The following is a 12946-nucleotide window of genomic DNA, read 5'->3' on the forward strand; positions in this document are numbered from 1 at the left end:
TTCCTCCCACACCCCCTTTGCTCAAGAAATCTTGTTTAATGGTTCTTATTCCCAGCTCCAATTCTGTGCTTGCCTACCTCATTCTGTGTGTGGCTGGCTCCCCTGCTTAACCCTGAGTTCCCTCAGCTTTCCCCTGTGCAGTGTGTGTTGTGCATCCGTTTATCTGTGTCAGCACCTGGACATATGCCGTGAAATGTGGGTCACCAGAACCAAAGATATGCTCAACTTCCAATACATATTTTTGTAACTCTCGCTTGTCCTCTGTTGGTTTATCAATGTCACTGCACTACAGGTAAATCTCTCGCTCGCCCTCTGTTGTTTTATCAATGTCACTGCACTACAGGTAAATCTCTCGCTCGCCCTCTGTAGGTTTATCCAATTCCAATTCCAATTTCCAATTTAAATGCTTTATTGGCATGAAAGTTTACAGAGAACCATATTGCCAAAGCTTACATAGCAAAAAGGTACAGTTTTCCAACATTCTGTAGGTGTCAATCGGTTTGACATTTGTTGGGTACATACAATATTACTTTTAAACAATATTAATTTTAAACAGTCTTTGTACTTCATTTGGTACGTTCAATATTAATTTTAAACAGTCTTAATTTTAAACAGTCCTCAGGTTGTGACATGTTGTTACATATTTGGCCCCAAGGTATGGTCTGTCTCCTTCTCCTAGGACTAATCTCAATTTTGACAGATCATCCAATTCCTTGAAATCTGGGGTTGTTTGGCTTAGCTTGTTGAATAATATGTTTCTTGATGTGTTGAATTTTTCGCATTTTAGGAGGAAATGCATTTCTGTTTCAACCTCGCCAGCCAGGTAACTAGTCACTGTTCTACAGGTAAACCTCTCGCTCGCCCTCTGTGGGTTTATCAATGTCACTGCACTACAGGTAAATCTCTCGCTCGCCCTCTGTTGGTTTATCAATGTCACTGCACTACAGGTAAATCTCTCGCTCGCCCTCTGTAGGTTTATCAATGTCACTGCACTAGCAGGTAAATCTCTCGCTCGCCCTCTGTAGGTTTATCAATGTCACTGCACTACAGGTAAATCTCTCTCTCGCCCTCTGCAGGTTGGACCTCTGAACCCCTTGGAGGAAATGCCGGTTTCCCGCGCATGCGCTGTGCATGCTGAAATCTGGCACTTCCAACAGGCCCACGTGTGAGTACCCTGTCCGTACTCACGCGTTGGGACCGGAATTACTGGGCCCTTTACTTTGGAGGAGGTGAGTGGAGTCAAAGGAGAAGTTGTTAAATGTGAGAACAAGTTCAGCCAGGCGGAGGAGGGTGGTGGTGGATGGGGACTGGTTGGGCCTCTGTTCAAGGAAGAAGCGGAGCGCCCTCAGGCCATCCTGGCGGGGGATGGAGGTGTAGAGGGATTGTACGTCCATGGTGAAAATGAGATGGTTGGGGCCAGGAAACTGGAAACTGTTAAAGTATTAAACTGTTAAAGAACTTATCTCGTCCTATCTCGACTCTTGCCCCATGGAACTTATCTCTTCCTATCTCGACTCTTGCCCCATGGAACTTATCTCTTCCTATCTCGACTCTTGCCCCATGGAACTTATCTCTTCCTATCTCGACTCTTGCCCCATGGAACTTATCTCTTCCTATCTCGACTCTTGCCCCATGGAACTTATCTCTTCCTATCTCGACTCTTGCCCCATGGAACTTATCTCTTCCTATCTCGACTCTTGCCCCATGGAACTTATCTCTTCCTATCTCGACTCTTGCCCCATGGAACTTATCTCTTCCTATCTCGACTCTTGCCCCATGGAACTTATCTCTTCCTATCTCGACTCTTGCCCCATGGAACTTATCTCTTCCTATCTCGACTCTTGCCCCATGGAACTTATCTCTTCCTATCTCGACTCTTGCCCCATGGAACTTATCTCTTCCTATCTCGATTCTTGCCCCATGGAACTTATCTCTTCCTATCTCGATCCTTGCCCCTCGGAGCTTATCTCTCCCTATCTTGACTCTTGCCCCTCGGAAATTATCTCTTCCTATCTCGACCACATCGTTTCAGCCTGTTCTTGCCCCACGGAACTTAACTCTTCCTATCTCGACTCTATTTTATCTCCCCTTGTCCAATCACTTCCCACCTACATCCGCGACTCTTCCGACGCCCTCCGTCACATTAGTGAACCAGATGGGTTTTTACGACAATTCGACAGTTTCATGGTTACCATTACTGATACTAGCTTTTTATTCCAAATGTATTTCCATTTCTGCCAGTTCTGAGTGAGCTGCCCTCTCTCACCCGGTGTGGTACTCAGCCCCACACAGAGAGCAGGAAGATCCCAGGCTCCATGACCGGCCTGTGCTAAGTGAGCTGCCCTCTCTCATCCTTTGTGTTACTGAGCCCCACACACAGAGAAGAAAGATCCGGTGCTCTATGGCCGGCCTGTGCCCAGTGAGCTGCCCTCACCCAGTGTGGTACTGAGCCCAACACACAGAGCAGGAAGATCTCATGCTCCATGCCCAGCCTGTGCCCAATACCCACTGAATGGGGCCGGGCTTTCAGGCTGACGCCAGGGGGTTTGAAGAGTTGCCGCAACACCGCCACTGGCGGAAGCGGGGTACTGCAGCGTGACTTGTTTACATAGGAAGCTCCCATTGGAAACCCTGAGCCGGGGATTTACACCCGGGCCATGCAGGGATTCCCGGCCCCAAACCCCTTCTTCCCCTCTGGAGTTCCCCTGCTGGATTAGGAGCCAGGGCCGTGGGCTGGGACATTGCCTGCTGCTGGCACTCAACACTGATCCATCGGCGCCGGAACGCAGACAATCCCCGCCCACTGAGGAGGTCTGGCGACCAATCGGAGCGGCCGGTATGTGACTGGCAGCGCTCTCAACCAATCAGAGCGCAGCGCGTAAGATGATGGACCAATCACAGTGCGGCTTAGCACAGTGCAACCGCTCGCAGACATTGTGACGGACAGCTCATTGAACCAATCACTGGGCACTGCGGCCGCACTATGACCAATTGGAGCACAGTCATGTGGTTTATCTCCACTATTGGGGAGACCAAACGCAGATTGGGTGACTGCTTTGCGGAACACCTCCGTTCAGTCCATAAGGGGGACCCCGAGCTTCTGCTCACCTGTCACTTTAATTCACCGCTCCACTCCCACTCGGACCTCACCATCCACGGCCTCTTGCATTGTTCCACAGAAGCTCAGCGTAAGCTCGAGGAACAGCACCTCCTCTTCCGATTAGGCACTTTACAGCCTTCCGGGCTCAAGATCGAGTTCAACAATTTCAGATCATAACCTCAGCCATTATCATATGTATATTTTGTATCCACGTTTTTTGTTTGTGTCCTTTCTTCTCTCCCACGTGGCAGCTGTCTTTCATTCCGCCAGCACAATTTACACTTCATCTAGAGCCATCCTTCGTCTCTTTACCTGTCCCATTACCATCTCCTGCCTTGAACATCTCTTGATCTGTCTGAACCTCTCCCACCTTCTGTCCTATCACAGGCCTTCCCTTTTGTTCTTTCATCCCCTCCCCCATTTCCCAGCCTCTACACTTGCTTAAAAATCTGTTCCATTTCCTGCTTTTTTCCAGTTCTGATGAAAGGTCATCGACCTGAAGCGTTAACTGTTTCTCCCTCTCTCTCTTCACAGATGCTGCCTGACCTGCTGAGTATCTCCAGCATTGTCTGTTTTTATTTGTGAATGGTCTTGTTCAGCCTCAGACAGTGTCCAGGGAGAGGGATGGAGTTGGTGGACAGGGAACAGAGTTTGTGGTTGGGACCGAAGACAATGGCTTCGGCCTTGCCAATATACAGTTGGAGGAAATGTCTGCTGATCCAGTACTGGATGTCGGACAAGCAGTGTGACAATTTAGAGACAGTGGAGGGGTCGAGGGATGTGTTGTGAGGTAGAGCTGGGTGTCGTCAGCGTACATGTGGAAATTGCCGCTGTGTTTTCATATGATGCCGCTGAGGATGAGAAATAGGAGAGGCCCAAGGATAGACCCTTGGGGGACACGGAGGTAATAGTGTGTGGGCAGGAAGAGAAGCCATTACAGGCGATTCTCTGCTTATTGTTAGAGAGATAAGAATGGAACCAGGTGATTGAAGCCCCACCCATCTGGTTGACAGAGGAGAGGCGTTGGAGGAGGATGGAGTGGTCAGTCATGTCAACGACTGTAGACAGGTCGAGAAGGATGAGGAGGGACAGTTTGACATGGTCACAGTCAATATGGGCCATTTCTGGGCTGTGGCAGGGCGGAGACCTGATTGGAGTGTTTCAAATTTGGAGTTGCAGGAAAGATATGCATGGATTTGGGAGGTGACAACACGGTCAAGGAACTTGGAGAGGAAATGGAGGTTGGGGATGGGGCGGTAGTTGACTAGAACAGAGGGGTCCAGGGTGGATTTTTTAAGAAGGGGTGATGACGACAGATTTGAATGTGACGGAGACCAGGTAAGGCCTCACAGTGCCAGCGGGAAACTCGAGCAGCAGGGCGGGGCTATAAAATGCCCCAGAGACCAGGTAAGGCCTCACAGCATCGGCGGGAAACTCGAGTGGCAGAGCGGGGCTATAAAATGCCCCAGAGGCCAGGTAAGGCCTCACAGCATTGGTGGGAAACTCGAGCGGCAGAGCAGGGCTATGAAAGGCCCCAGAGACCAGGTAAGGCCACACAGCATTGGCGAGAAACTCGAGCGGCAGAGCGGGGCTATAAAAGGCCCCAGAGCCCAGGTAAGGCCTCACAGCATCGGCGGGAATCTCGAGCGGCAGAGCGGGGCTATAAAAGGCCCCAGAGACCAGGTAAGGCCTCAGAGCGTCGGCGGGAATCTCGAGCGGTAGAGCAGGGCTATAAAAGGCCCCAGAGACCAGGTAAGGCCTCACAGTGTCGGCGGGAATCTCGAGCAGCAGCGGGGCTATAAAAGGCCCCAGAGACCAGGTAAGGCCTCAGTGTCGGCGGGAATCTCGAGCGGCAGAGCGGGGCTATAAAAGGCCACAGAGACCAGGTAAGGCTTCAGAGCGTCAGCGGGCATTTCGAGCGGCAGCAGCGGGGCTATTAAAGGCCCCAGAGACCAGGTAAGGCCTCACAGCATCGGCGGGAATCTCGAGCGGCAGAGCGGGGCTATAAAAGGCCGCAGAGACCAGGTAAGGCCTCACAGCGTCGGCGGGAATCTCGAGCGGCAGAGCGGGGCTATAAAAGGCCCCAGAGACCAGGTAAGTCCTCAGCGTCGGCGGGAATCTCGAGCGGTAGAGCAGGGCTATAAAAGGCCCCAGAAACCAGGTAAGGCCTCACAGCATCGGCGGGAAACTGGAGCGGCAGAGCGGGGCTATAAAAGGCCACAGAGACCAGGTAAGGCCTCACAGCGTCGGCGGGAATCTCGAGCGGCAGAGCGGGGCTATAAAAGGCCCCAGAGACCAGGTAAGGCCTCAGAGCGTCGGCGGGAATCTCGAGCGGTAGAGCAGGGCTATAAAAGGCCCCAGAGACCAGGTAAGGCCTCAGAGTGTCGACGGGAATCTCGAGCAGCAGCGGAGCTATAAAAGGCCCCAGAGACCAGGTAAGGCCTCAGTGTCGGCGGGAATCTCGAGCGGCAGAGCGGGGCTATAAAAGGCCACAGAGACCAGGTAAGGCTTCAGAGCGTCAGCGGGCATTTCGAGCGGCAGCAGCGGGGCTATAAAAGGCCCCAGAGACCAGGTAAGGCCTCACAGCATCGGCGGGAATCTCGAGCGGCAGAGCGGGGCTATAAAAGGCCGCAGAGACCAGGTAAGGCCTCACAGCGTCGGCGGGAATCTCGAGCGGCAGAGCGGGGCTATAAAAGGCCCCAGAGACCAGGTAAGTCCTCAGCGTCGGCGGGAATCTCGAGCGGTAGAGCAGGGCTATAAAAGGCCCCAGAAACCAGGTAAGGCCTCACAGCATCGGCGGGAAACTGGAGCGGCAGAGCGGGGCTATAAAAGGCCACAGAGACCAGGTAAGGCCTCACAGCGTCGGCGGGAATCTCGAGCGGCAGAGCGGGGCTATAAAAGGCCGCAGAGACCAGGTAAGGCCTCACAGCATCGGCGGGAATCTCGAGCGGCAGAGCGGGGCTATAAAAGGCCCCAGAGACCAGGTAAGGCCTCAGAGCGTCGGCGGGAATCTCGAGCGGTAGAGCAGGGCTATAAAAGGCCCCAGAGACCAGGTAAGGCCTCAGAGTGTCGGCGGGAATCTCGAGCAGCAGTGGAGCTATAAAAGGCCCAAGAGACCAGGTAAGGCCTCAGTGTCGGCGGGAATCTCGAGCGGCAGAGCGGGGCTATAAAAGGCCACAGAGACCAGGTAAGGCCTCAGAGCGTCAGCGGGCATTTCGAGCGGCAGAGCGGGGCTATAAAAGGCCCCAGAGACCAGTCTCCAGTCTCGGAACTTGGAGGGAAGGAGAGAGGTAAAAAGTAATCCAAGTGTGACGTCACCAGAAAGCGGGTAAGTGATTGGTTGGTAAGTATTTCTCCATTTTTAAGCTTAAATCTCTTTGATTTATAGTTTCTAAGGTGTGATATTCACCATCTAGAATCGGGGCAGAGGGTATTTAAGAATAATATTAATAAATGTAATTAATTACATAGAATGGGAGATCAGGTGATGTGTTGCTGCTGCAATATGTGGGAGCTGGTGAACACCATTGATGCACACGGTGATCACATTTGCAGTAAGTGTTGGCTGGTCGAGGAATTCCGGCTCCGTGTTGAAGAGCTGGAGTCCGAGCTTCAAACACTGAGACACATCAGGGAGGGGGAGAGTTACCTGGACTCTGTGTATCACGAGGTATTCACACCAATTAGATTAATTAATTCAGATGTAGTCCGTGGCCAGGGTCAGGATGGTGTGACTAGAAGTGAGGCAGGTACGGGGATCCAGGAGGTAGTGTTGGAGGAGCCGCAGCCCTTGCACTTGTCCAACAGGTTTGAGGCTCTTACTCCCTGTGGGGACAGGAGCAGGGACTGCAGGGAGGATGAGCAACCTGGCCACAGCACCGTGAAGCGGGGGGCCATTCAAGTGGGGGGAGTTAAAAGAATTGTTGTAGTGGTAGGGCATAGTATCGTTTGGGGGATAGATAGAGTTCTTTGCAGCCGAGAGCGAGAGCCCCGAAGGCTGTGTTGCCTGCCCGGTGCCAGGGTTAAGGACATCTCCTCTGGACTGGAGAGATACTTGGAGTGGGAGGGGGAGGATCCAGTTGTCGTGGTCCACGTTGGTACCAACGACATAGATAGGACAAGGAAGGAGGTTCTGCTGAGGGAGTTTGAGCAGCTAGGGGCCAAATTAAAAAGCAGTACCACAAGGGTAATAATCTCTGGATTATTACCTGAGCCACGAGCGAATTTGGCTAGGACAAATAAAATTAGAGAGTTAAATGCGTGGCTCAAAGACTGGTGTGGGAGAAATGGGTTTTGCTTCCTTGGACACTGGCACCAGTACTGGGGCAGGAGGGAGCTGTTCCGTTGGGATGGGCTTCACTTGGCCAGTGCTGGGACTAGAGTCCTGGCGGATCATATAACTAGGGCTGTAGAGAGGGCTTTAAACTAACTAGTGGGTGGGAGGTTCCTAGAGAGCAATTAATAAAAATGACAACAGAGAAGGTCATAGACTTAGGTAGCAGTGGGGAAATTAAAAACCAGAGCGTGTCAGGAAGGGGCAGAAGGTATGGAGTAAAAGGTAAAGTAATAAAAAGGGCAAAAGCAGGAACTAAATGTCACAAAACATCTTTGAAAGTTCTCTATCTGAATGCACGTAGCATTCGTAACAAAATAGACGAGTTAATGGCACAAATAACTACATATGGGTATGATCTTGTGGCCATTACAGAAACGTGGCTGCAGGGTGACAATGCCTGGGAATTAAACATACCAGGTTATTTAACGATCAGGAAGGACAGGCAGGAAGGAAGGGGAGGTGGGGTGGCTATGTTAATAAAGGAAGGAATCACTGTAATACAGAGAAATGATATTGGGTCAAAAGATCAGGATAATGAAACAGTTTGGGTGGAGGTAAGGAATAATAAGGGGAAAAAAACAGTAGTGGGCGTAGTCAATAGGCCTCCGAACAGTGGCAACTCTATTGAACGTATTATGTCTGTGTATAATTGAGACACGGACAGCAGGAGTTGATTTAAACAAGTCTTTACTGAATGGAGTCAATCGGGAAACTGAAACTACAGAGGCTTGCTAGCGCCTTTTATACAGGGGTGGTCACTGCTGGTACTGCAGTCTGAGACCAGTTATTCCCTTAAAGGTACATACACAACAATTCCTCCCCTTTTAGATAAACAGTACATAACATTCATTTAACAACTAAATGATAACTAATTACAATCACAATTACGGTTGCTAGATACATTGGTTGAGGTTAAGCAATTATAAGTTCAGTCTTTGAGGAGGCTTCCTGATTCTGTCTGGATCAATGTCGTTGTTTGGTTCATCTGCTTCCAAGATCACTGATTCTGTGGTAGCTGCAATTGGTACGTCGGTTTCATCGCCAGGTGTATCAGATCGTGGTGTGGGGTTGACGTTTTCCAGTGACTCTAGAATCTGGTCAGCATAGCGTCTTACAATGCTCTCTCCAACGTCCACAGTATACATGAGAGGTCCTTGCCGTGTACAAATCGTTCCTGGCTGCCATTTCTCAGTGCGGTAGTCCCGGGCCAAAACTGGCTGCCCTATCTTAAAACTCCTGGTCGGACTTTCATTCATATTCTGAAACTGCCTGTTCTCCACATCTCTTCGGATGTTTGGCTTAAACAAATCCAAGCGGCATCGTCGTCTTCGATTGAAGAACGTCATGGCTGGAGTTTGGTTGGTAACCGCATGTGTCGCATTCCGGTAGGCAAACAAGAAGTTGTCCACCTTGTGTTGTAGGGTTATATCTTCATTACACATTGCCTTGATAGCCTTCTTGAATGTTTGAACAAACCTCTCGGCCAATCCATTAGTGGTTGGATGATATGGGGCAGATGTGTAATGCTTAACACCATTGTTCTTTAAGAAACTCCAGAACTTTTCAGACACAAACTGTGGTCCATTGTCAGAGCAAATCTGTTCAGGCAGCCCATTCCTGGCGAATATGGTTCGTAAAACTGTGATAGTTTTTTCTGTGGTGTTTGAGGACACTTCTATTACTTCTGGCCACTTTGAATGTGCATCCACCGTAATTAAAAACATCGAGTCCATGAAGGGACCAGCAAAATCAATGTGCACCCTTTGCCATGGAAATGAGGGCCACTCCCATGGATGTAGAGGAGCTTGTGGTGGGGCGTTTTGGACCTTCTGGCATCCTGCAGAGCTCTTGGTCATCTCTTCGATTTCTCTATCGATTCCCGGCCACCACAATAACGCTCTGGCTAAGTTCTTCATTTTTACCCCTCCCAGATGACCCTCATGAAGCTCATTCAGCACTCTATCCTGCAATTTGGGTGGAATTACTACTCTGGATCCACACATCAAGGTTCCTCTGCACACTGACAGCTGTTCTCTTCTCGGCGAGAATGCTGGCAGCAGTGCTTCGCCATGTGCTGGCCATCCCTTCACCATTAAATCATTGTGGTAAACCACTGTTTGTATTCCACTGTGTACATGCTTGGACATGCCTCGGCTGACTCCTCCCACAAGTCCTAGTATAAAGGTGACTGCTCCCCAGCCCTTTGTATTTCTGGACCGGTCGACCACTCGAGGCAGACCTTCATTCTTTTGTTAATAAAAGCCTTTAGTTACTCTCTTAATTCTCAGTCTTTTATGAGTAATTGATAGCGCATCAATTTTATTAACAACATTTTTATAATGGAGAAGATCCTCACACCAGCATGCCTGGACTTAGATCATCGGGAGGCGGACTCATCCACCAAGTTTACTCACAGGCTTAAGTGTTTCAAAAAATTCCTGACCGCCTCCGCAGCAATCAAATCGGACGAGGACAAACTGGATGTCCTGACCTCCAAAGTGAACCACCGAGTGTACTCAGTCATCCAAGACGCGACCTCGTACACGGACGCTATCAAGCTCCTCAAGGACCAGTACACACGCCCAGTGAATGAAGTGTACGCCAGGCACCTTCTGGGGAGTCGTAAACAACAACCTGGGGAATCGACCGTGGAATACCTTCAGGCACTGTCTGTGCTTGGCCGGGCCTGTGGTTGTAAGGATGTGAAGGCCGCCGTGTACACAGAGGAACTTATCCGGGACGCTTTTGTAGCGGGCCACAGATCCAATTACACCCGACAGCGACTGTTGTAGCAGAGTGACCTCGACCTCAACAAGGCCTCTGAACTCGCACTATCATTGGATGCAGCCTACCGGGGCATGGATGCCTACTCCTCTGCACCGTGGACGCCGCGGGGAATGACAGCCTGGGACACGGTAGGACAGCCTCATAGCACCGTGCCACACCCCAGCAACGGCCCAACTACCGCAGCAGTGTCCCAAGGCCAGACAGCAGTGCCCCAAGGCCAGAAATGCTACTTTTGTGGCCAGGCAAAACACCCCAGAGCGCGCTGCCCGGCGAAAAACGCGATCTGCTCGGGCTGCGGGAAGAAGGGACACTACGCTAACGTCTGCAGGGCCAAAGCCACCCCGAACCCCAGCAGCACCGCGTGTGGGCCATGCGGGCCGCCATCTTGGGCCTCCCCGGCCATGTGCGAACCACCGGTACAGCAGCCATTTTGGACGCCTCCAGCCACATGGGGATCATGGACGCCGCCATCTTGGATGACAGCCGGAACACAGCAGGCCCCCAACACCGCCTCAACTGATACCCGCAGCGACACACCGACCCCTACGCTGGCATCCGTTACACTGGACCAAGCGAGACCGCATCAGCTGGCCAGTTCCACAATGGACATTAAGGTAAATGGCCACGATACAATCTGCCTTTTTGACTCTGGGAGCACGGAGCGCTTCATCCACCCCGACACGGTGCGGTGTTGCTCTCTCCCAGTCCTGCCTGCGCACCAGCAGATTTCTATGGCCTCCGAGTCCCAGTCGGCGCACATCGGCGGCTACTGCGTAGTGACACTCGTAGTAGACGGGACCATGTACGATGATTTTAAACTTCTGGTCCTGCCCGACCTCTGCGCTGCCGTCCTGCTGGGGTTAGATTTTCAGTGCCACCTTAAAAGTGTTACGATGGCGTACGGTGGACCCCTACCCCCACTCACAGTCCGCAGCCAGCAGCTCCCAAATTGCCCGCCGCGCACCAGGTGCAACCTCTCCACACTCAGAGTCACCCCCCCCCCCCACTGTTTGCTAACCTCACCCCCGACTGTAAGCCCATCACCACAAAGAGCAGGCGATACAGTGCCGGGGACAGGGTTTTCATTAAAACCGAAGTGGAGCGGCTCCTGAAGGAAGGGATTATTGAGGGCAGCACCAGCCCCTGGCGAGCCCAGGTTGTGGTCATTTAGACCGGCGAGAAGCAGCGCCTGGTCATCGACTACAGCCAGACAATAAATCGCTACACCCTGCTGGACGCCTACCCACTCCCCCGCATAGCTGATATGGTCAACCAGATCACGCAGTACCGCATCTTCTCGACCGTTGACCTGAAATCAGCGTACCACCAGCTCCCCATCCACCCTGAGGACCGCCGGTATACTGCCTTTGAGGCAACCGGCCGCCTCTACCACTTCCTTAGGGTTCCCTTTGGCGTCACCAACGGGGTCTCCGTCTTCCAAAGGGAGATGGACCGGATGGTAGATCAAAATGCGTTGCAGGCCACTTTCCCATATCTGGACAATGTGACCATCTGCGGCCATGACTTGCAGGACCATGACGCAAACCTCGAAAAATTCCTCCGCACCACCCAACTCCTGAACCTGACATATAACAAGGAGAAGTGCATATTCCGCACAAACCGCCTCGCCATCCTTGGCTGTGTTGTGGAACACGGAGTCATCGGCCCCGACCCCGACCGGATGCGTCCCCTTATGGAACTCCCACTGCCCCACTGCCTCAAGGCCCTGAAGAGGTGCCTAGGGTTTTTCTCCTATTATGCCCAGTGGGTCCCCTACTATGCGGACAAGGCCCATCCGCTGATCAAGTCCACCTCTTTTCCCTTGACGGCAGAGGCCCGCTTAGCCTTCCACCGTATCAAGGAAGACATTGCCAAAGCCACCATGCACGCAGTGGACGAATCCATCCCCTTCCAGGTGGAAAGCGACGCATCCGACTTTGCCCTGGCCGCTACCCTCAATCAGGCGGGGAGACCCGTGGCCTTCTTTTCACGAACCCTCCAAGGCCCGGAGACCAGACACTCCGCTGTTGAGAAGGAGGCCCAGGCGATTGTGGAGGCTGTGCGTCATTGGAGGCACTACCTGGCCGGAAAACGATTTACCCTGCTCACTGACCAACGTTCAGATGCTTTCATGTTTAACAACAAGCAGAGGGGCAAAATCAAAAATGACAAGATCTTGAGGTGGAGAATCGAACTTTCCACCTACAATTACGAGATCTTGTACCGGCCCGGGAAGCTCAATGAACCCCCGGATGCGCTATCGCGTGGCACCTGCGCCAGCGCGCAGATCGATAGACTGCGGGCCCTCCACAATGACCTCTGCCACCCGGGTTCACCAGGTTCTTCCACTTCATCAAGGCCCGCAACCTGCCTTACCCTATTGAGCAGGTCAGGACCATGACCAGGAACTGCCAAGTCTGCGCTGTGTGCAAACCGCACTTTTATAGACCAGACAGGGCCCACCTGATAAAAGCCACTCGCCCCTTCGAGCGCCTGAGCGTTGATTTTAAAGGGCCTCTCCCCTCCTCCGACTGCAATGTGTACTTCCTCAATATTATTGATGAGTACTCCCGTTTCCCGTTCGCCATCCCCTGCCCGGACATGTACAGTGCAACGGTCATTAAATGTCTGAACGACCTCTTCACCCTGTTCGGTTTCCCCAGCTATATCCATAGCGACCGGGGCTCATCATTTATGAGCGATGGACTCCGTCAGTACCTGCT

The sequence above is a fragment of the Somniosus microcephalus genome, unplaced genomic scaffold (genome assembly GCF_052327205.1).
Source record: "Somniosus microcephalus isolate GS21.2 unplaced genomic scaffold, FLI_Smic_1.0 unresolved_chr1, whole genome shotgun sequence".
NCBI lineage: Eukaryota > Metazoa > Chordata > Chondrichthyes > Squaliformes > Somniosidae > Somniosus > Somniosus microcephalus.